The following is a 26,317-nucleotide window of genomic DNA, read 5'->3' on the forward strand; positions in this document are numbered from 1 at the left end:
TGATTTTGTAAAGCAAATTTTGTAGCACATCGTAACCATATTCACCTTCCTTCCTATTCCTCAATAAATTCCAATCAGGAGAGGTTAAGTCATACCTTATTTGAACATAATTAATTTTATGACAGTTATATCGTTTACACAATGAGTATACATTGGGGCTACTAGCCTAGGTATTACTGTATTATGGTCCAATATCCCTTTTTGGGTTACATGCTGGTACCTTCTGTACTAAAGTATTCACATTTACCTCTACCGAGTCCAGTATATCACATCTTCTAGTACTATCATGGACCAGTTGAAACTAATAATGAAATGATGCCATGTCTAGACTTTTCCTAAGTTTGCAGTAGCAGTACAATCTTCCCGATTGCTACAAGGATAGTTGATGTCTCCCAGTAACATACATCTATGGTGATGAAGTTTCTCATTCGGGAATTTTAAGTAGTCTTGGTGTCTAGAGAAATACTTATTGGGAGAACAATATGAAACAATCAAATGTACATAGTCCCTAAAACCACAAACGTCTACTGCTAACACTTCCATCCGAGCATTGGGAAACACCTCCACCTCTCCAATCCTCTCAAACATTCATAATTGACATATCTTGGAAAACAGATTCCCCATGTGTTCCATATTTCAGCAATAATTGAGTTTGTAATGATTGTGTTCTAGTATAAACCTAAGTTCATTCTGTTTGCTCAATATAATGTTGGCATTACTGAAATTGCAGTTTAAAATGTGATAAAATTATTTATTACTGGATCCTTGTTTTTGAGAAACCCTAAAAAAGCAAGTAAGTAGCCAAGGATTTTACCATAAAGATTCAGATATAAATTAGCACTTACATTTGATGATCAGATACAAATTCCTCCCTGAAAGTTGTTATGTGTATTTTGTAAATAGTGCACAATTATCTAAGCCACATATTAAAATTATATACCTTACTATATAAATAATCATTCTCTTTTGTAGGTGATATAATCTCATTAAATTTGACACTTATATTTGAAGTTTTCAAAGGCTCAAATGCCAGAAGTACTCCTCTTTTCATATGATTTAAGGGCGTAGTGTGGAAATCATTTGCTCCTGCACGAGTAACAATAATGTGATCGTATTGTATTTTCCCTTTCAAACGATTTTCTAGAATATGTGGAACTTTCCCCATCTTTAAACCTGCTAGACAAGAAACTGTGGCAAAGATTCATGAAAACCTACCCCTACCCTTCACGCTAAGCATGTGTGGGTGAAACACAGTGACAAGCGAGCGAATTGGAAGTCATTAAGCAAGTCCGCATGTCATGCCTGACTTCTAAACAAGTGTAAGCAGCAGAATGTGCTAATAAAAGCTTGATCAGGTGAAATACATGCTAATGAAGCAATATAATATGACTGAGTGATTAAGAATCATATAAAACTCATATGTACATATCATGCTCCCTTTTGGCCTCAGTTCCAATACTCACTGGAATACAGTCACTAAGATACTTAGAAAAAATGTTAGGGATTGCTGCTGCTATCATTAACCTGTCTGTGAAACAGGCTTTAATACCAGATGGTGCCACTACTTCTGCTAAAAGCCTTTAGCCAAAACAAGAAGAGTGTTCAGATCTTGTTTGACATATAGGATTCATGATACAAAATATTTGGGTATTACAGGGTGGACCGGGATACCTTAGAGGAAATATGTAACGTCTGATGTCACCAACTGAGGCCTTGATGAAATCATAGAAAACACATCCCAGTGGAAACCAAGGTATGTATAGCATTATGTATACTAGCGACAGACACTTTTCAGAGAACCACAGGGGATATATTGGGGGTGTCACTGGCTTCAACCTCAAAAATATTACACCAATTTCTAAATATAATGCCGCAACATGTAAGGGATTATATCTGGTTTCCATGAACCCTAGAGGACAGAGCTACCACCATACAACATTTCTGGGGTATAGCACACTTCCCTGTGGTTCTGGGGGTCATAGACTGCACACAAATTGAAATAAAAGTCCCAAATGGTGAACAATGAAGGAGGTACATCAACAGAGAAGGACATCACTCTATCAGCTACCAGATAGTCTGTAATGTTAAAGAAATGATCTGCAATGTATGTGCAGGTAACTCTGGCAGTTTTCATGACTCACATGTATGACACACCTGTAACCTGTATGTAATGTTTCCTAGGAGTGACTTTCCACAAAGGCATCTAGTGGGAGACACAGGGTATACACTGCAACCTTCATTCATGACACCCATGAGAAACCCACACAACCCCTAAGCAAGGTTACAACAATGCACATGCTCAAGCTAAGAGTATTATTGAGCATGTATATGGCTTGCTGAAATCAAAATTCCAATGTCTAGACATATCTGTTAGTGCTCTGCAGTATAATTGAGCCATCTCAGCCAAAATATTCACAGTTTTTGCCATGTTGTACAATATAATTGCCGGGAAACAGCTGCAACATGGACCATGAGACTAAGGACAACAGTTCCCAGCACCACAGGCAGAATCAGCAGGGCTAGAGTACACAGATTAGCAGCCTGAGGAAGAACTGGCAGCTGTGGGTGGATGATCGTGTCAGATGTAGGCATATACCCTATGCCATGCCTCTGGCAAATAGGCCAAGGATAGCACACAAACTCAGTACTTGAATGAAAAGCTAAGAAGCTAGGTGGGAACAAACAGTAACTGTGATGCAGCCAAAATTAGCAACCTTTACTTACCCATGTAATGATTGTGTTCTGTGAGCATCTGACAGAGTCAGCTCCAGAAGAGACAACTTGCAGTAGCAGCACTAACTAAGTGAAGCAATGAGCCTGTGACAAAGAGATACAAATGATCACCTTTATATGCAAGGGGTATGTCAGTAAGATAAAACGTGACACAACTGTATCGGAGTGCCAGCAGTAACTCATGAGTAATATAAGCAACATAAATATTAATCGGTCCAATACTGTGCATCACATATTTAAGTTGCCCAAAGTACACACCCCAACAGTTACCAGGGCAATCTTAGCATCATTTGTTTCACAAGATGCTGAGCAATTACTAATTACTAGCTGGTAGGACTGCATTACTAAGAATACTATTACAAATATGATGAGGATCACAAGCTATATAACAATAATTTGAACTTGAACAGGAAAAATAAAAGAAATCAGTACAATAATTTTGATTAAAGCAAGCATCTGAATAAGAAAGAATTAGCCATCCAAACTGTGCATCAGACATAGGGAACCTTAATTCTCAAACAAATGTGCAAAGCACAGAGCATGGTCATAATCACTTGCACAGGGCGGGAGGGGGTTACAGGAGGGCAGGCCTGATGCCTGCAAAGAAGTGTGTGCGTGTGTGTGTGTGTGTGTGTGTGTGTGTGTGTGTGTGTGTGTGTGTGTGTGTGTGTGTGTGTGTGTGTGTGTGTGTGTGTGTGTGTGTGTGTGTGTGTGTGTGATGGTATGGTCAAGATGATTTTTACCATGTGTGAGTCCGCAAGAACATAATCAAAGCACTTGTGCTAGCTCTATGCCCTGGCATTCTGGACAGCTGGGAACCAATGCATGGTAGTAGATTAATTTCACTGTTGCTGCCCCCAACCATGAGAAGTACCTCTGTCAGGAGTTGCACTGCTAGTTCGATGACTATGGCTGGGAGCTAGGTTCCTACCTGAACATGAATGATGTCTGTTGGAAGAACTCATTATGGCTACATCCATGACCACAGCCACGTAGTCTAACATGTCTGGTTGTGGACACCTTAATCACTGATGGATCAGTGGAAGTAGTGCCACTACATGAGCAGGATCCACCCTGGCTAACACCTGATGATGTCGCAGCTCTCCAGACATGAAATTCTGACCATCTCTCAGAAAACATTCCTTTACAGATATTGCATGATCCATTTTGTTATTCATCTGGTCCAAGGAATCATTCACATGGTTCAGGAATGTATAACTTTCAGCCCCCTGGCTATCTCTTCTGAGGCCCTAGTGGAACTTGCCTGTGCCTCTATGATGGACCCACACATACATTGCATGGCATCTACTGATACACCAACTTCATAGGGATGGCAGAAAGCATGCTTTCTCTGAGCACCTTTATTGACACTCCTGTGTGGTAGTTCACCATCATGATGGCTATGGGAAGATTCTGCCAGTACTGCAACTGGAGTAACCACACTAATCAAATGTGTCACCCTCAGCCTGTCTTATCTCTGATGGCTTGGTGTCATGGGTATGTATAGGCATACTGACTGTGTCAAAACTCTTGGCAGGGGATGTGGGAGCCAGAACCTCAGTGTCAGACTGACCGTCTGCAAACCCAGACTGTGCCTCATCACCGCCATTATCATCAGAGGCTACTGATACTCCAACATAAGTTTGTATGTTGATGAACATATGCTGATAGGAGTTCCATGGTGCCAGTGGCAGACTTACCTTTGATTAGAGTAATAAAAACACAATAAAAAGAGAAATACAAGAAAAAGTTACTACACTTATGATACATAACCCTCAGTTAAACAATAATAATAGCAATAACAGATGCAATAAGGTTGACTTCAAGATAGTTCTATAAACTAATACAAGAAAGAAAAGAATGGCCATACCATTTGCAGGAGGTTATGGAAAACTGCTGATGATAAGCATTAACATGAAGGTGACACATTAATGATAAATCTCACCTACATATGAATATCAATAAAGATGTTATATGCTTATATCTCTGTCCTCTCTCTCTCTCTTCCCTCTCTCTTTCTACACTCATTATTTCTCTCTATATCACTCTCTCTGTCTCTAATTGATGGCATACCTAGTGATTCACCAGTATGCAACATTTGGTCATCCTCTACCTTTGCACCCATGTCTAGTACTACATTGTGGACCCACAATGAGCTTCCTGGATCCCTTGCACTAGATAGGAACTCCTCAGTTGATAACAGGATGACCATCAGTAGCTCTCCATTCCCTTTCCATGGATCTTTTCATGGCCATGGTAATCATGTCACTGGCCTGATGTCTGATAGTGGCATGGACACAGCCATAGCCAACCACAGCACTGACATCACTGACTACCTGTCACCAGATATGGTCATGGAAGTCAGCTCTAAGACTTTCATTAAGAGGTATGATCCATGTTGATGGAAGGCCTGCACTACTACCTCACTCTCGGCATCTGAAAATGCAGGTTTACATAAGCCAGGCTTTTTTGGGATTCATATAGCCGTATGGTAGTAGAAAAGCCGACAAACAAATATAGGTACCAGAAAAAGATGCAGGGAATGGCAACAAAACAAATATGCATTTATGTGGGCATCATTACAAAAAAAATAACTAACTAATCTATATGAATACACACACATAATACATAACTTTAACTTCCACCACGAACAAACAAGACGAGGATGAAAAAATGTGTAACTCTTGGAATAGATAGCAGCATTAACAATGAATCAAGTATATGAAATGAAAATGAACTGTTGCTAGGCATATAACATTAGATAAGGAGGCTTTAAATAACATCTGCTATACCTTCTATAACAATACAAATGGACAAACTGCAGATATCATGCAATGTTTTCTGCAAATTTGTCATTGCAACTGTATAAATATTAATTGTAAAGAAACAGCACATACCTTGACAGAATTTATATTAAAGTACGACAAAAGTAACGCAATTGCAGTAAAACAGCAGTATCTGAAGTTGGTGAATTGAAGCAGTCTCCCTTGCTACTATACAAGTACCTTGGCCTCAGGTTGTCCTTAAATAGAACAAATGAACCCTTTTGGACACTGTGAATATGTAACTCAGGTGTTGACTTATTATCACTCATCAGTCACACAATCTGCTTAAAGTGCTTGGCAGGTAAACAAAGTATGAGAAACTCCGTAATGCCATGCCCATGGCCTAGCTGTGCAAGAGAAAGTATTGAGAAGTAAGGCTTGCTAAGGACTTGCAAGTTTGACTCATTAGCAGAAGTGCACTAATAATTAAGTGTTTAACATTCCTGCCACTTTGATATACGGTTACATAGGGTTTGTCAGGGATAATATACGTGTAAAAGAAATTTGAGATTACATTAATTTACTTAGGAGATAAAACATTATAACAGAATTCAAAATATATGGTTACCAACTTAACGTACTTGTGAGTACAAAGCATGTGTAAGTTGTGTGAAGTACATAAAAATGAGACATATGAAGAATACATATTTAAATACATGCAAATCATAATGCCATCACTGTAGAAATGTATCAAAAGGCAGTTACTGCTCACAACAGAAAGGGAAGGACACACTTCTGTTGCATACATTTGTCCTTACTGTGACATGAATTATTAGGTTAACTGCCATAAATATCATAAGCATATAGAAATTAACTGAAAAATGGCAAAGGACAGATTTGATAAAATGGATATTTTGTTCCATAAATGTAAAGTATTAAAATGCCAAAACTTGAATATATGTGCTCCACTTTCTGTACTTCAGAAGTCCCTCTCTGTATCTGGTACATACTGTTAATCTTACCAATGTTTCATGTTAATGCCATGGTTTCATGGTACAGATTTACAGAGGGAGATGTCTGTGTGAAACTAGGGAACGTTAATTCCATCCCCTAGATTTAATAAAATCCATGTAGGCATTGTGTAGAGCCTGGAATGTTTATGTGTCCATGTACATGGTTCCCCCTCAGCAGCATGCCATGCATATTAATCATAGCATGTTGTAGAGGGAGAGCCGTAGGACACAGTTATTGAATCAGTGTAGGGAGTGTGGTGCTAACTGTGTCTGCAGATGAGTAACAAACTCCCTGCACTGTCCAATTGTATTTATAGAAATGTAATTTTTTTTTTTTGTATTTTTTTTTTAAAAGCATGTTGGCGAGGTGCAGCATGGTGCGCAGCATGGAGCACAGCAGTGCTGGGATACAAGCCAGATATCTAAAAATAGAAACAAGATATATTTAATTAGTCTGTAAAGGTCAAGTTTAAGTGTAGCTGAGCGGGTTTGCATGGCGCTCCGTGGTGCTCAGCACTGCTTAAAGGTAGCTCAGAGTTATATGTAAAGGTATAGCAAAATGTCACACATCCATGTAGCTATGGTTAGAGTTACAGCCTCATGTGCAGTAGGTGCAGGGTTTGGATACATGGCAGAGCAAGTTAGCATTTTTGGCCAAAATACAAATTATGTAAATTATTTTTAAATACTGGCCTGGTACACTCAGCTAAGCTCTGGTAAGACGTGCTAAGCACCACATAAACACAATAATGTCTGAAAATGTTAATGCACTGCTCAACTCTGCTAGGCTGGTTTGTGCACTGCTAAGCATTGCTAAGCATATGGGTTTTAGCACTGCTCAGCTGAGCTGGTCTGCGCTCTGCAAAGCGACACGCCACATTTTTAAATATTGCCGAATGGCATGTAAGGGTGGGAAAACAGGCTATATTAAGCCCAGTAGGTGGGACTACAGCATAATCCATTAGAGTTCTGTTTCTGAAGGCTACAATGGCAGGTGTTGGAGATGTTTCATGCTTTCGGGAGCAGCGGTGGGGCATTCAGGGCTCAGAGTGTAAGGCAGAGGCCTGGAACCGGCTGGCAAGGGACCTCACCTGCACAAGTGAGGAATGTTGTCACTACCATGATGACCTGAAAAGAAAGAAGGGGGCTCTCTTGGACACCTGGGTCCAAGAATTCTGGGCTGGGAATGTCCCACATGTATGTAAGCACCATTACCTGTGTTTCACCAATATGTAATTTTTATGTCTGCTAAACTGGTATGCATAATGATGTGTTTCTCTCCCAATAGCTGCAAAGGAGAGGGCTCACAACATCGAGGTGCATGCCAAGCGCTTGACCAGGTTGTGTCGTGAGTGCGGTGACTACAGATGTATTTTGCTATCTATAGTCAAATAAGCAAGACAAAGTAAAGCATTAACTGTGATTAGGCTTTTACAGTAAAAATTGTATTGCAATGAATGTAGATTTGCACCTGTACTGGAAGAAGTGCATACTGCCAACTGTACTGTCATAAGCAGGGAAGACTAAAGCATTAACCATAATAAAGTATATGCAATAAAAGTTTGTATTGTAATAACTGTGGAATTACAGCTGTGTTGCAACAACTGCATAACGACAACTGATGTTCAACAAAAACATGAAATTATACCAGTAAGTGATTGGAGGTTTCTCTAATAAAGTCTGTTGTGCAATGACTGTGGAAGTTAGGCTGTTTTGCAAAATATCAATCATTAAAACTTTTCTGCAATAAAAACACAAAATAGTATCAATACCTGCATGAAGGTATGTCTAATAAAGTCTGTTGTGCAATAGGGCTGTTTTGCATTAAATCAATTATTAAAAGTGTTCTGCGATTAAAACACAAAATAGTATCAGTACATACATGAAGGTATATCTACTAAAGTCTGTTGTGCAATAAGTGTACATTCAGAGTTGTTTTGTAAGAAATGATTAATGACAACTGGTCTGCAATAACACATGGACCAATAGCAATAACACCAAGTTAAATTGTGTACAGCAGGATTGTCTTGTTTACACCATTGCATGTCAGCTACAAGCATTCAGTCTGTGAGGTACGGTGCTGCAGTCAGATATAACAGTGTATTAGTTGTACACTGCAAATAATAACCCATAATCGGATATTGTTTGTTGACTTCACTGATATTTCAACACACTAACATTGTATTGTTTACTCCTGAATTCTATGTAGTAATGTATACTTTACCTAGTATCTCTGTTATGCTTGAGTGTCATGCATGTGTGTTCAACTGTCACTGCAGTCAAGTATAAAACTGTACCACTATTAGCAGGTCGTATTTTGGTGCCAGGTGAGCTCTAGGCAAATATCAGTCAGTCAGTAATCAGCAGTGATTCAATAGCTCAGTTTGGTAAATCCTGTGTATGAAGTACATTTTTGCTACAAACAGACCAGGGTTTGATTCCAGTGCTATGCTGATCTAAATGTTACAGTATCAGTCACGTAATGTTTACAGATATTCTCTCCACAGGAACTACAGGTAAATGGGTGAGGTGTCTTATGAGTACATTATTGTGTTTACATGTCACAGACTGTTGAAATCATTACCAGGAATGTGAAAATACAGCATACAATTTAGGAAATACGTGTAATAATAATAATAAAAGAAAATAAATAAAATGTGTAAGCTTCAGCATGGCTGCATGCCTGGAGTGTGTGTTAAGGGTTGCTGCAGTCAATTAATACATTTGATGCAGATGTCCTCTGCAGTTACTGCTATTGGGTTCTATCACCATGCCTGCCAAGTAATGCATGATAGTTGTTTACTGTCTGTACTGTACACATACATGTCTCTCAAGTGTCACACTGTCACAGAATGTAATTACTGTTGTGTAATCTCTCTGTCACAGATGTATCATCGACATGATTATGTAAATAGAAAAGTAACACTACATCAGTCCACAGTACACCTTGGTAGTTATATAGGGACACCTGATGTGTAAGTGTTCTGTGTAGTTGTGTACCTGCAGTTGTTAGGGCTTGGTATGTCGATAGCTTGAGAGGTATGTACATGCTACAGCAGCTGTAGGACACTTTTATACATAAAGAAAGGACAGACCTGTAGAGTAGATAGCAGTACTGTTGTCAACTATATAGCCTATAATGATATTAATGGACTGTATTTCTCTCGCTTTCCACCCCTTATCTTCAAATATTTATGCATTGGTTATGGTTTACTATTAACATAAGTTGTTCCATAAACTTTATATTAGAGCGTGTGTTTTATTATTGCTATGTATTACAATGGATGCATACTAACATATCTTGTTGAATTACCTATTCTGTTGGCCATATGTTATAACAGTTACAGCCATGCTGGTAATATACTGACTGTTCTGTTATTCATTGTTGTGTTTCACATAATATGTATTGAAATGTAATGGGGTTATTTCCAATGTTCTGGCATGCAGTTATTACCAACAATGGTTTCATTCATAACTAACCGAAATGTATTGCTTCAGCTCCATAAGCACTGCACATCAGGGTAGGCTGGTTCTTGCTGATCTGCCTACACTACCTCAGCCAGCCTTGGCACTGGGTCCCAGCACTTCTGGGACCCAAGTCGGTGGTGCCCCCTCCTCTGGCTGTACCACCTTTGGGTGGAACCACCTCAGGGAGGGGGTCCATCCCTCCCTTTGGAGCAGTGGCAGAGGGTCAGTAGTCACCCAGAATCAACTACCAGCCATGGTGCACAGGATTGTTCATAGGAGCTATGAAGGTTGCCTGTGCCAAATTGTGGGCAGACTCGACAACCTGGTGGGGCCGGGTGGCCCTGGCACCCAGCCTCCAGCACAGCCACCTTCTGGGCAGTGGAGGACCAGTGTGAACTGCCCATGGGTGTGGACATCAGTCATGCTGCTGCCGTCTGGAAGCACATGCACTTTGGATTCCACAACACCCTACACATCCAAGGTGTTTACCCCCCCCATGTGTGATGCACTGCTCCTGTCTGCTGTCTTGTCTGTCTTGCCTGTCTACAGTTGCATCCTCACCTACCCAACTTACCTCCCCTTATGTATCTATATCCCTTTCCCAACATTCCACTCTCTCCTTATTAAAAAAAAAATGGGCACATCCTTGCCCACAAAAAAAAAAAATATATTGCCCCATACATAGCTCTCCATTTCGCACATGTGTCCATTGGATGCAGCTAATTTGGTCCAATTGGGTTGACAACACATTTATGTTGTCCTCATCCCTCTCTCTGGGGTTTGAGAGTCCAAATGCATCCACAAAATCTCTCAAACTGCAAAGCTGTTGCTGTACAAGAAATAGAAAGCTATGATTCTTCCCTACAAATGTCCTGCACATCCCTACCTGCCTTTCACTATGTTTTACCCCCTGCTTGCCTTCATTTCACCACTGTCCTATTACCCCCTTTTACTTCTCTTTTTAATTTTTTAGTGCAGGTTTGTGCGGAGCTAAGTGGAGCGCCATGATACAGTGCTTCACAGAGCACTGCTTGAACTCGCTTAAATGAGCTTTAATGTGCCTTAATGATATGTGTTTCTCACAGTGTTAGGCATATGTATAAAATAATCTCCTCTGCCTTGTTTCAAACCCAAGCACCTGTCAACTACAGCCTATTGCAGTAACCCACTAGGCCACACAGATCTTAATTAAATTAGGTGTTTCCAGCAATACATACTGATTGCTACTGACAGACTGAAATCAAACCTAATGTGACAAATGGGAGTGTACGTGAGACTCAGGTGCTAAAATACACCAGTACAGCAAAATAAATAATTATGGCAGTATGTGAGGCCTGAGATAGCAGGTAAATGTTCCCTTTTACCTGCAACTTCTTCAAACACATCTGCTAAGGCATCAGTGGCAGAGTACATATGTTCAGATGGGACCCTGCTGCTGAACAACTGCTTTTGAAAGCCATGCACATACTCATGGATGCAGGCAATGTGTGTCACAGCCTGTATGTCAGCCCATATATCTGGCAAACACACCTGCTGCAGCACTGACTCTGTAGCTCAGTCTGTTAAATGCCTTGCATATAGAGCATTTTGCCACACACAGTAATGGGTTTGAATCCAGTGTGTTGCACTTCAATTACATTGTTGTGAACACAGCAAGAAATGACTGAGTCATTCAATTTTAATCCCCATAGGTTACTGTTACTGAATTATCAGATACCCAGTTTTGCAAGTCACAAGCCTGTAGGTAGGGACACACTGCACATATTCATGTAGCCTAACTATGTCTCACCTACTACTCAGCTATTGGCACTGTTACATAGCAAATGTACCTTAAGCACATGCCTCGATTGGACTGTAATGGGTGCCCTTACCCTGGCTCTGCTGTAATGAGAGGGCTGCCATAGCTGCCACAGTTACACGTACAGCTTGCAGGCCTCCAAAGTGTTCACACCCCCCCATTGTGTCCTAGACTGCATGACTATATGTTAAGGTAGCTGCTACAGAACGACCATACCTCCCAAATCCCTATAACAAGGGATCCAGATGCAACCATACATATAGGGAGACAAAGGCCCAGAGATAGGTACATGTTTCACACTTTGCCCCTGCAAAGATAGTTGATAGAATAGCAGCTACTGTATTACAATGCATATTCTGATGGGTATGAAGTGTGATACTCACATGTCTTTCTCCCTTTTCTGACCTCATCCCACAATGTTTGCCAGTGACCTGCCAGATGACCTCACAGTCATGGGATACTGACCAAACATATGAAGCAAAACTGTGGACACACGTCAGACATCTCTACAGTGGACTGTATTTGTACTTACCCTCTGCAATGTTATATCCTCCACACCTCAGTAATGTCCATCTCAAAAAGTAAGAAAGGGCCAAGGCCTACATGAAGGCCTTATATATTGCACTGTGGTGCCATGTCATTGGCTAATGATAGTGCAATTTCAGCTGCTGTGGATGCAACTAGCAATTCTGAGCCACAGATAGGTGCACATGGAATTACCTGTTAATGTGCATTACCTACAAAATACAAGCAACTGCTTATGAGTAACAGGTCTATATGTGGTTTTACTCACACATGCAGTGTATGTGCAAAGCATTGGCAGAGGAATGCTTCAAAAAATGAATACATCATTCTACTAGGTATGTACTACATTTACCCATAAAATGGGATGCAGATGGGAGGATGGAGGTATGGGGAATAGGGATTAAAACAGTAGACTTGTATTAGATCTATGATAATGACATGTCAGTAATACTCTGCTGTCCAACACCTACAGGCATCACTCTCAATTGCCCCTGCATTGAATCATATCTCTTCTCTGTCCATCCCGCCTACAGCAGTCAGCTGTTGTAGTAAAGATAGTGGATTACACGTAAGACATAGTGACACTAAGTAAGGGTGTACACTCCTGTAACATCAAACTAGGTACTGTAATTCACCTCTTCTCCATCAGTCGATGTCACACATAAATAGTACTAACATTATAAAAGTGTCCCTGAATGTCCCTGATGTACTCTGGCTAAATCCCTGTTTTGTGGACATTCGTCCCTGTCTGGTTGAGAGCTATGCCTAATATACCTTTCAACCTCCTACAGTAAGAAATCAGGACAAAGCCATATTTAATGGGGGGACACAGGCCCAAACTCAGTGACAGAGTATACATATTGGTCATGCAAAGTAAGAATGTGATTGGAGTAACAGATATTACTGTAGCATGAGTGATGTCTGTGGGCTCTGATGCATGACAGTTAGATTCTGTGTCAGTTTTCTAGCAGCAACCATCAATCAGTGGACAACTACAAGTCTTTTGCAAGAAGGACTACATCTATGAGGCAAACATGGTGACATTCTGCAAACATCTGCATAGTTTAGAGGTATGATGCCTACAGGGAACATATACTATAGCAGGTTTGCATTGCCGCCTGTCACTGTTGCACACTGGTGTGGACTGTCCCGATATAGTTGTTGGAATAGCACACTGGTATTTGTCCAACAGTGGCCATATCACATATTAATGGGGATTCACCCATAGGGGACACACCACAATACACTGCAGTGATGGCTGTAGAAACATACATCAGAATCTGTCACAGCACACAGGGACATTACCCAGTATTGCTACTATCTTGGTGATAGCCACACATGTAGTGTGTTGCCAAACTGTGGGGTATCACGTGTGAGGGGAGCAGTGGATAGTGCAGGCCATTATGGGTGTGTAGGGTCTGTACATAGTGGAAATCCATATATGTGGTCCTGTAATGAGTTCCCTCTTGTTGTCTTCCAGGAACAATGTACAGATGGAGATATTGTCCATTTTCATCTGCAGAAAATAATGCTATACTGGATGCTCTCAGACTCAACCATCACATCCTGCTTCCAAAGGGTTGCCACAATCATGAACAGCGGGAAGCATTGTGGGCTGATCATGTGAGGGCTGCTAATCATATTGGCCAACAGGATGGGACCTACGAGCAGGTTCAACACTGGTCCACAGATGTGATCAATGCCACACATCAAAGGCCAGCTGTTGTTGCCAGATATCTTGCTGCCACTGGTGGAAGGCCTGCAGCAGAATAACCACTCTCAGCCACAGAGGAATTCCTGGTGAACCTAGGATCAACCAACAGCTTCCAGTCGACCATCACACTATATATTTTGGAGGTGGGTGCCACAGCCTCCACATCAGCGGAGCGTCCAGGTAAGCTTACTGTGTTCACCAGTATAATACATTAGCAGTCATTGTGGCAGGCTCTACAGACCAGTACATGGGTGTCAGGTCTATCTGCATTGGGAGAGTTGGCTTTTACCCACAGTTGTGCACACATGCTCAGAATGTCAGCAATATAGGCAGTATCACATTAGCTAATGTACATGTGGATATACGCACATATTGACTTGTAACACTGCAACATTTGATGATGCTGACAATACCTCTCCCTCACCTTTTCATAGGTCCGTCAGGTGTGGCCTGAGTTTGTGGTCCTGTACCTGGTAAGTGTGACACTGTTGTTTTCCAGATCAGGTATACCCTATGAATGTTAAGGTCTGCCATTTTGGCTTATATACAACTGTTGTGCTTAGCCAGTGTAGAATAATTGTATGTTCCATTTTGGAGCAATTAACTAAAGTGCATAGCCTATGGAATGACAGGTGTGTATTTGTACAAACTTAACATGTTTGCATGTATAGTTATGAGCAACTACGCAGCCTGCTATACATGAGGCAATTACTCCAAGATGCCCATTCAAACACAATAGGGAGAAGGTACATACCTGAGGCAGTGCTACTACAACTGGCATATCATTGTATCATTGTCAAGATATGTGTACTGGGTTTTATGTGTAGTTCTGTCACATACACTGTTATATTGAATATCTCACAGGTGTATTTTACTGGCAAAGTTACCCAGATGTAGGTGATGTGCATGTTATACAGGGCCTGGGTTGTCTGGGTACGTTGTGAGTGCATGTGTTGTGTATAGGATCAGAGATGAGAAGATGTGAGACATATGATGCAGTTGTGGATCCCCATCTGTATGAGTCTGTGTGGATTACCATACATAATTTATTTATTTACATTTGTTGACCAGGAGTGCCCGACTGGACGTAGGTCCATTTTCAGTGGAAGCCCGGGGAGAAAAGCTCCACATTTAAAATATACAGACAGTAGTTACATTGGATTTACATAGCAATTAACAATTTGATCACCATAGCAATTAAAAATTACAAACATAGTTACAGATGAAGAACATAGTACATCAGTAGACAACTAGAATCTTTATCATCTGCAAAGTACATAACAGACATTAACAACTGATACAATAAGAAGTTCCTTTTGTATAATAAGTAGTTAGGCTTATGATCATCCGAGCTTGCTCTAGTGGGTTGGAAAGAACGGTAGTGGGTGGATGAGGTGGGTGATATTAGAGGGGGAGTTGCAGGGGCAAAGCCAGCATGTTTTTAGGTGTGCTTTTAGTAAAGTTTTGAAGTGGGTGCATGATGGTACAGCGGTAATTGTGGGTGGGAGGGAGTTCCATAATTTGGCTATGGCACAAGAGAATAGTGCTTCTCCAGCAGAGTTATTGGCTTTAGTGACCTGTAAGTGATTTTTGTTGCTGGATCTTAGTGGTCTGGCGGTGTGATAGAGTTGGAGTAGTTTCTGGAGGGATGTGACTTTTAGTGGATGGTTTACTAGTTTGTGGGTGAGTGCGAGTTGATACCATTGAAGGAGGTGAGAGAGTTCAAGCCAGCCCAGTTCAACAAGGGAGAGACAGTGGTGACTATGGTAGGATGCCCCTGTAGTGAATTTTGTTGTAGCAGGTCTCAAGCTTGTTTAGATCACATTGCCTTAGGTTGGTATATATTGAAGAGACATAAAGTAGGGTGGAGATAAGGTGGGAATTTGCTACTGAAATCTTTGCCGCTTTGGTGAGAAGTTGCTTATTTCTGTATAACGCTCCTAGTTTTTTGTGGACTTTTTTTATGGTCATTGATATGTGAATGTCAAATTTTAGTTTGTCTGTTTCAACTCCTAGCAATTTGGTGTGTTCAGTTGGCTATATAGTGGTGTTGTCTTTTGCTGTGATGTTAAAGTGAGAGTTGTTTTGAGTATGTTTGGTGGATTGGAAGATGAGTAGTTTAGTTTTGCTTGTGTTGAGTATTAATTGGACATCTGATAACCAAGTTTCAACACAGGAAAAAGCTTCTTGTGTGACTTTTTGCAGTTTGGGTAGGGACTGGGCTGAGAAGATGATGGTTGAGTCATCTGCGTATTGTATGAGTGTTCCATGTTTGGTGGCAGAGGCTAGATTATTGGTGAAAATAGAGAAGAGTAGGGGTCCAAGGATGGATCCTTGGGGAACCCCTATAGAGACAGGTAGTTGGGGAGATGTGTCATTCTGCCATACAACGGATTGTTGGCGGTCAGACAGGTAACTCTGAAACCAGTTGGTGACTGATTGAGAGAAGGATAGGTTATTGAGGACAGAGATGAGTTGTTTGTGTGGGACCATGTCAAATGCTTTAGATAGGTCTAGGAAAGTAGCAGAGGAGAGATAGCCATTGTTTTTATGCTGATAGATAGTGTTAGTAAAAGAGAGTAAGGCAGTGGAAATGCTATGGTTTGGTCGGAAACCATGTTGAGTACTGGAAAGGAGGTTATTTGTAAGGAGGTATTCTGAGACCTGAGAGTGAATGCATCTCTCTAGTATTTTGGACAGTGGAGAGAGAATACATATGGGGTGGTAATTGGTTAGTTTTGTGGAAGGGCCGCCTTTGTGGAGGGGAATTATATGTGATACTTTCCATAGTGTGGGAACGTAACTTTCTGACAGAGATCAGTTAATCAAGATGGATACTGAGTAGGCTAGAGTATCAGCAGTGATTTGTAGGTATTCTCTTGGGAGGTTGACTGCTGCTAATTTGGTGGGCTTAAGTTTAGTTAAGAGTTTTTCTATGTTGGAGGTAGAAACAGGAGAAAAAAGAAGACAGTGGGGAGATTACTAGTTGAAGGTGTGGGTTGGAGTGGAGGGGGGGTTGTGTTGTCTAGCTAGTGATAGTATAGTTTGTGTGATGTGTGCGTTGAATGAGGTAGCAACATTTTCGGAGGAATGAAGGATGTTAGGAGGAGGGCTACTGACTTTGCCTGGGTGGAGGATGGAGTTTATGGAGGACCAGAATTGTTTAGGGTTGTGTTGGGAGGAGTCTAGGGCATACTGGTAGTATTGGAATTTGTCCTGTTTTATTAGCTTTTTGACTCTATTGTGTAGTTCTAGGAATTTCTGTCTAGTTGAAGGGGTTTTGGTTTTGCGCCAGTGCGCCCAGGCTTTATCCCTGTTTTCATTTCTGACTTAGTAGATTTCTGTGGCCATGGGGAGGGTTGTGCTTTGGTTCTGGGAAGTCTTATGGGGGCGTGGTAATTAAGGATGCTCAGTAAGGTTGTATTAAAAAATTCAACTGCATCATCAAGACTGAGGTACTTTAGAGGATGCCAGTTACATTCTTTGAGGGATGAGATGAATGTGAGTTGGTTAAAGTTTAGTTTATGTATTTGACAGTCGATGACAGGTTTAACTTGGTATAGGTGTGCATAGTGCAGGTGGTAATATACTGCTTTTGTCTTGCTTCTCAAAGGTGAACAGGGGAGTTGGAGTCTGTCCCGCTCACAACCTGATGTCAGTGTCTCAATGCACTCTGATAATGATGGTGGGCATAGTGAGGCACAGGTGGGGTTGCCAGTGGCTAAATCTGTCCCAGAGTTTGACATCCCTCTTCTGCCTCTATTGTCCCTGCACACAGTCAGCATGCCCACACATACGCAGTCACCAGAGGCCACAGATATTAGACTGTCAGAGGGAGGTGACATAGTCCAGGACAGTGTGAGAACTATGGTGTCAGTGAGTGTAGTCTCTGGCCATAGCCAGACAGCTAATGAGGTCCCACACAGTTAGATTGACAGGCATGCTCAAAGGAAGACTGCTGTCAAATCACTTCCTGCTGCAGGTGTCACATCGTGGGTCACTCGGCAAATGTTTCAGGCTGCCATGGAGGCACAGGCATGAGCTGAACGCATCACCAGACAGATGCTTAGGGCTATAGATGCAGCACAGTCTGACATCCATGACTGCCTCCACTGCATTGGTGATGCCATGGAATGTTTGACTGATGTAGTGGACATATGGTGGGCTGAGACAGTGTATGTCTTTGAGTGCACATTGTCTTTGCTGGAACATGTGGTTGGGATTGGGCATTGGACACTTGAACGTAGGCCAGCAACACCATCTGCTGGGAGTCCACATGGCCATGCACACTCACGTGCCTGTAGTGGCAGTACCTCCAGCGTTACAGAGGGAGGTGTGCTGTCCACATCACAACATGGCAGGCCATGGGTATGTGGTACTGGGTTGTCCCATGGGGGACTCAGGCCCAGCAGACAACAGTCACCATCATATAATAGTACCGCATCTGACCTTGGGCATGGTGCTGCCCATGCTACTACTGGTGAAGCCAGTTCCCGTGTTTGTGACCAGAGATGGTGAACTGTCCGCTGTATCATGTATGGTCCACAGCTGTCCACCATACACACATGCAGGTGTTTAGGGCTAGCACTGGGCTTGACTGTGTACACGCACAGACTTCAACACCACTGTCATGCAGGTCACCTACAGACACACACAGCATCTCTCCATGGCCCATATAACCATCACCTGTTCCTGACTGACACACATACTGTCAACTGTTTGGCACAGCCTAGGCCTTTGGCACTCCCACACCATGCCCTGTGCATGTGATGATACCTGTGCCACATTCCTGCCATCCATGCCATTGATGTGGGGACTTGAATATATATGTCTAATGCACAGGGTGACTATATAACTTTACATGTGTTTGTGTAGTGCAGTAGAGTTTTGCCATGGTAGTTGTGGGCCTTGACATGTACTGTATGCTGACATGTGTCGGGACTACACATCAAACATTGTATATCTTTGTTGCCCAATGGTACACTAGCAGTAGTGTTACAGAATTATGGGTGTGTCACGGAGTTGTGTATGTGTCTGTCCCAGGAGTCTGAGCAGTTCTACTATGGACACAAGGCAGCACAGCAGAGATATGACATCAGTAAGGTATGCCAGTATATGTGCATGGCTCCCTAGGTACATATGTGTAGAACAGTGTGCCATGGACAATGGGGACAGTCAGCATCATTATGCATGTTCTTCATGTTTCACTGTTGCAGTCATTACATTGGGTAATCTGCTGGCAGGTTGCCCTCAGTCGGCCTGAATAACAAAGTCTTGGGTGCTGTTGGTTTTGTGCTTTATTTAATCAGCGCACTATCCGTTGTCGGTACATTTTTGCTTCTAAATATTTTGGTTCTTGGTTTAATTATCCAGAAATGATGTCAGTTAGCCATCCAACTACTAGGATTCTGAAAAAACACAAATAAAAAGACAGAGACAGACCGTCGAGGTCCAAAACTGCCAACAACACTTCTCCTAATCCAGTCGCCAGTTCACTGGTACTTAGTGAGGTGCTTTCGCAGTTCCTGATACCCGCTACTTCTGACTCGCAGGCTTCTACTGAGACCCATTCAGAGTCGGATATGCCACGAGATGCTTCACCTATGGAACCCACAGATGTCTCTACCTTGGATGGGTCCAGAGCCACTGTGAAGGCACCGGCGTCTGAGGGTGTATTCAGGCCTACAGACTTGCATATTAAACCGACTCCACCTACTATACTAAGGCCTAAATCCTGATCTTTGTCTAAAAAAATGATGCCCAGGCCACATATTCAGGCCCCTATGCCTAAAAAAGAAATGATCAAAATGGCTGAAGATCTTGTTACTCTAATCAGGGGTAGTCAACCCCCCCCCACCTTCTAAGAGGCCTAGGGCTGAGCTTGTCTATGTATCTTCTGATCAGGACTCTGTTTCTTCTTATTCTTCTAATGACCTGGATTTGTCCATCCCTACTTATGAGGATTCTGATGCAGAGGAATCCATTCCCTCTGCTTCCCCCTGAGGACTTTTCTTTTGGGGAAATTTACATACCTTAAGGGAGCATTTCCACTGGGAAAGTCAGGAATTTTCTGAATCAAAAAAGAGGCTTAGGGATTTCCTCCTTCTACCTCAGCATAGGCCTTTGGCTGTACCTCCTGTACTATATATTGTTGAGGATGTGTTTTTGGAATCCAGTATGGCCCCTGATTCCCTGCCTCCGGCTCCTTCCTGAGTCACACAAGTTCCTTTTCAAAAATCCTGTTGCAGATCCAGAAACCATTTCGCAGGGGCCCAAGGGCATATAGGCTTCTACTGCTAAAAATCCTACCCCTTCTGACAGAGACTCCAGGGTATTGGATAGATGGGGTAAAAAGGTTTATACTTCTGCAACCTTGGCAATCAGGGCTTTAAACTGCCAATTTCATATGTTAAAAATATCAACAGCATATTATTGGACTGCTTAAACAGAAAATTATGTTGATTTCTGACTGTGTGGAAAATAAAGATTTACAGGATTTATTGCATTCTGATTAAAAAGTTGGAAAACATACTTTGCAATGTGGTTTTGATTCCTTAGAGGCCTCTTGCAGGGCTGCTGTGACTGGGTCTGTGCTTAGAAGGCATGCTTGGCTTAAGGAGCAATCTCTGCCTGATCAACTTACTTCAAACAAGTGGCCACAAAAACCCTGCTTTCTGCAAGACAGATACTGCAAGCCTTGAGGTTCATGGCCTCCTGCATGCATATGAGGAAACTTCAGTGGTACTTAAAAAGTCTATGGAGTCAACATTGTCACAGCCTGGAAACAATGATTCCTATCATACCTTGCCTACACCTGGAGTTCCTATGGTGGGCAGAGGCATGCCACCAAAACAAGGGACTTCCATTCACACTACCCCCTGCCACCCAAACCGTAACTACAGACACATCAGACTATGCATGAGGGGCTCACCTGGCAGGGAAGTGAATTCAGGGCAAATGGAACCCAAATCAAATGCACCTACATATCAATCAAAAAGAAATGTTAGCTGTACAGAATGCTTTGACAGCCTTCAAGGACTACATTTTTCCAGGACAACTAATGGTAAAGACGTACAACACCATGGTTATGTGGTACATAAACAAGCAGGGGGTACACATTGCTACCCCCTCTGCAGACTAGCCATGGCATTGTGGAACATGGCCTTGAGCTACCAAGTGCACCTACAAGCTCAATTCTTGCCAGGAAAATTGAACACACTGGCAGAAAGACTAAGCAGAAATCTCATGGACCCACACAAGTGGAAACTGGAAGCACAGATTTTCAACATGTTGACAAGCAAATGGGAGACCCAGACATAGATCTATTTGCCGCCTCCCAGAACTACCAGTTGGACAAATTTAGCACAAGGACTCCCCACAAAAAAGCCTGGAAAGTGGATGCTCTGTCCTTCTGCTGGAAAAACCTATCAGTCTACGCCTTTCCCCCTCTGCCTCTGCTCTCCAAAGTTCTGCTAAAAGTCAAACAGGACAAACCAAGAAGGATTTTGATTGCTTCAGACTGGCCACACCAACACTGGTACCCACTCCTGCACAGTGTGTCAGAAATATCTCCCTGGCACCTGCCTCAGACACCTTCCTTGCTGTCTCAGCAGGAGAACCAAATTCTGCATCCTCATCTCCCAACATTGAACCTTGCAGCTTGACTAATCACTTAAATTCACCCTTAGCATCCCTCAGCAAACCTGTGATGGATGTCATCTTGTAGGCGAAAAGACCTAGTACTAGAAAATCTTATGCTGACAAATGGAAAAGATTCTTTGCCTGGAACCAATCTTTAGGGATGAGCACAGCAGCACCCAATTTACCTCAGCTTTTGCAATACTTAACTGAGATGCTTCACAAGGGCCTGTCTTTTTCCTCTATTAAAATCCACGCTTCAGCTATTTCAGCTCACTATAACACAGAACCACCCCTCTTTTCTCATCCCCTGCTCAAGCAGTATCTCAGAGGGGCAAAGAACTTGAAACCACCCAGGAGAGCTCCTACCCCTGCCTGGGACCTTAGTTTAGTTTTAGAAAAGCTCACTCTACCTCCTTTTCGAGCCAGCTGCTACTGCAGACTTAAATTTCTTTCTTGGAAAATAGCCTTCCTTTTAGCAATAACTTCAGCTAGAAGGATATCTGAATTACAGGCCCTTATGGCAGTGGAGCCTTTCATCATCTTTCATGCAGACAGGGTATCCCTGAGGACCAATTCATCCTTCATGCCCAAGGTGATTTCCTTAATCAGGCCATTCATTTGCCAACCTCTCTCCCAATCCACAGAACAAAGGGGAATGGATTCTGCATTCCTTGGATGTGCACAGACAATTTAGATTCTACTTGGACAGAACTAAACTTCAAAGAAAATCTGAACAATTGCTAGTAGCATTTGCTGCTGGGCAAGAGGGGAAGGCTATTTCAAAACAAACCATTTCTAAATGGATAAGCCATTGCATTCATTTCTGCTATAAGCACCATGGAAAACCTATCCCCCAAGGGATAAGATCTCATTCCACCAGGGCTGCATCTACTTCTGCAACCTTTTTTAGAGGTGTTCCTACCAGGGATATTCTAGAAGCTGCTACCTGGAGTTCTGTACATACTTTCACCAAGCATTATCATTTACCAATTTTCTCTAAATCCAGAGCTGGCTTTGCCACTGTTGTCTTGCAGGGCCTTTTTGGTGTATTTGCTTTTGGTTGGAGGTATATTTTTGCATTTTTAATTTATTTGCTCCCCATTTGGGGGGGCACCTGACATCTGGGGCAAGAAAAACTGATGTAATGGCATCGGATGCATGCTTTATACCCCTGACGTCATGAAAGAAGGGACAGCAACCGACGCAGGACCCAAGACTTTGTTAATCAGGCTGACTGAGGGCAACCTGCCAGCAGATTACCCAAATGTAATGACTGCAATAGTGAGTACACTCGAACATCTACATTTATGGTAAGTGTACACAACTGTACTTTTCATACCCTGTGACAAACTCCACTACCCTTGATACATGTCACCTGGGTATTCTGCATGTACAACTAAAGGTGGTGGTGGACATCAATTATGCTTATGTAGAGGAGACACAACTGCAGAAGATACAATAATGAGACAAAACGCTGTCTCTGCTTGGTAAACAGTACGAGTGAAACTGGACCCGGGCAAGTAAAAGAAAATTTATTGAAATTATACAAACTACTGTGACAATCGGTTAAGCGCTTTCATCTGTAAAATACAGACTTCTTCGGGTCCAGTTTCACTCGTACTGTTTACCAAGCAAAGACAGCGTTTTGTCTCATTATTGTATCTTATGTAGAGGAGGACAATTTAAGGTCAGCGGCTAGTCACAGGGCCATAAAATGAGTAACGAATGCACAGGGGTAGGTCACATGGGAATGTCTCCAGTGGTGTTAGGGGACATATTTACACACACACACACACACACACACACACACACACACACACACACACACACACACACACACACACACACACACACACACACACACACACACACACACACAAGTTGGATGCTGTCAGATTAGAACCCCTACCTATCTAGTCATGCACACTATAGCTTGCAGTACTTATCACATGTGCCATGGTGTTTATCTGTTGTTAGGTTGTCAGCCAGTGCTCTTAAGGTGGATGACATCTGCAGGTCTTGTAGAGGAGGGAATTTAGAGGCCAGCAGCCAGTCACAGGGCCATAAAATGCATACCATTGCACAGAGACAGCCCATATGGGCATGTCCATAGTACTGTGAGGGAATATATTGCTACACACACACAGTTGGAGGATGTGAGATTAGAACTTCTACCTATCTAGTATTACACACTATAGCTCACAGGTTATGCCTGTTAGATATGCTGATGCAGGAACAGTACTTGTGGAGTATGCAAAGTGACCTTGTGTTAGATAACAGGTTTGGCCTGCAGAGTGATACTGCTTGGTACTGTTACTGTATCTAGTGTCCTACAGGTGGGATAACTGGTAATATCCCTGCAATGTGTGTACACTTACCAGTCTGGCCATATGTGGCTGTTTGTAGTTTTATAGGCAGACATGTGGCCAGGGCAATATGGCCCGTCCACAGAATGTGCTGTACCCATTGTACATTACACCACCTGCATACCTATTTCTGTCTACAGGGTGACACCCTACAGGCTCAGGGGTCTGGGGTGAGTGGATTATATACTGTTGTGGGCTTCGTCTGGTGCCATCAGACAGCTGTGGTGATGTGTATGTGCAGATTACACCACCATTCAGGGGTATGTGGGAACATTCGTACATCTCCACCCATATCTATATCAATGTGTATAACAGAGTTGTCTCCTTAAATGTAGTTGTGTGTCAATAATGTCAGTGTATTATGTAGAAGTATGTGGGGAGTCTATTTATCATTGTACTTTATATAGCTATATACTCTTGTTATTTTATATATATATATATATATATATGTGTGTGTGTGTGTGTGTGTGTGTGTGTGTGTGTACCACATACTGATAGAGACACTAATCAAGCATGAGGGGGATAGGGAGAGACAGATATGTATACATAGCTGCATGTATGTACAGACATATTTCCACATAGCCAGTCTTTGTGTGGTAGAGGCAACAGACTTGGTCTCAAGTTAGCTAAGTGTAGGAGCAAGCCCAGTGTGATTGTCAGTACTTACAAGGTGACTCCAGGCCAGTGTTACCTGTACTTCAGTCCAGGATTATTGTGTGCTGCAGGCCATTGGCTGCTGCACCTGTTACCACAGTACTGCAGTTACCTGATATTGTCCAAGACATTCCCTGGCTGTTTGCTGACCTTAATATGTGACTCAAACTTCAAAACTATAGAGAGCTTCACAAACTGTCCAGACTCTTGTCACATATTTTTGGCCCATTTCAAAAACATTGCTGTTTTCTGGCAAATTAGTGGCAAATCAGTCAAGACTGAAGTAAATAATCAAATCAGTCAAGATTGAAATAAATAATTAATGACAGATATATGAGTTTCAGACTCTATGCACAGCAGGAGAGTCATGTGAATGCAGGGCCTGGTATTCTATCCACATTCTATGTTTGTAGGAGGAAATATTTAAAACATGTCCCAAGTTGCGGCCCTTGGTCCCATTGTTATTCACTTTATTTGGCCAGATTTCCTGCTGTAAGAGGTTGGGCAGTATGATGTGACTGGGGTACATGGTGATACACCACACACAGGGTGACAGTCTGCATACCTCTCCCTGTACTTGTTTTTACAGAGTGTCCAAAGTTTCGCCCCATATCTCTGATGTGTTCCTCATACATTTGTGATTTCCTGGTGCTATACTGTACATCAGTCACTGACTTGTTGCACCTACTGACACATTTAACTCATGGTCTTTACATCCTGCAGCTAATCTGACCTGTTGTAGCCTGCTGTTATACTAGCCAATTGCTAGGTTATTCAAAGCCTGTATAATGTCTGTCTGTAGGTATGTCCCTTTGTGCCCCCATTCACTCTGTCTTTGTCCAGCTTTCTTGTAGTAACAAATTGAGAGGTTATGACAGTCTGTGAGACTACCACCATATGAGTACCTCACATGCAAAAGATGTTGGATGCTGCTAGATTTGAACCATAAGCACCATCACAAATGCTACTGTCCCTGGCCCACTGAGCCACACTGGCTGCCAGACAGAGAGGCTTCCTTCCTCACACTATCAACAAGCTAGAGGAATTGTCTGGTCTACTGGTTTATCATTGCAGACTTACTGTTACAGCAGTAATATGGCAACACTGATGTGTTTGAGGTGGGGGATGACCAGCCTATGCACTGCTGCCATAGACAGCTGTGCGACTGTCCTGTGATCCCACTGTTTGGCATCTCCCTGGGCTATTGGCATGGAGTTACCAGCCATTTGGTCTAGTGGCTATTATGGGGCACATACTAGTGAGCAGAGTACTTATTGTCCCAAGTGGCTGTTAGATCTGTACAAGTAGTCCAGTATCCCACTATAGATCTCTGTAAGTAGCCTAGTAGCACACTATATATATAGCCCACTATATTACCTTCCATACATGTGCCAAGTCCATACATATGCTACCATAATGTAATACCCCTTACAAGTGGTGTACAGGAGAGTGAGTTACTTTGCTACTCTGTCTGATGCAGGCAGTCCACAGCCAACACATGGTGAGGTATAGGTTGTGAGACCTGGCTGGCATCATTTTTACTGATATGCATGCGAGTCAGAGTATGGTGTCAGTCCCTAGGGCCCTAGGTTGTCAGTGCATGTGCTATGCATTGTCTCTTGGCCAAGGACAGGGCATAT

Source organism: Protopterus annectens, chromosome 10.part0 (genome assembly GCF_019279795.1).
Source record: "Protopterus annectens isolate FY-2018-M chromosome 10.part0, PAN1.0, whole genome shotgun sequence".
Classification (NCBI taxonomy): Eukaryota; Metazoa; Chordata; order Ceratodontiformes; family Protopteridae; genus Protopterus; species Protopterus annectens.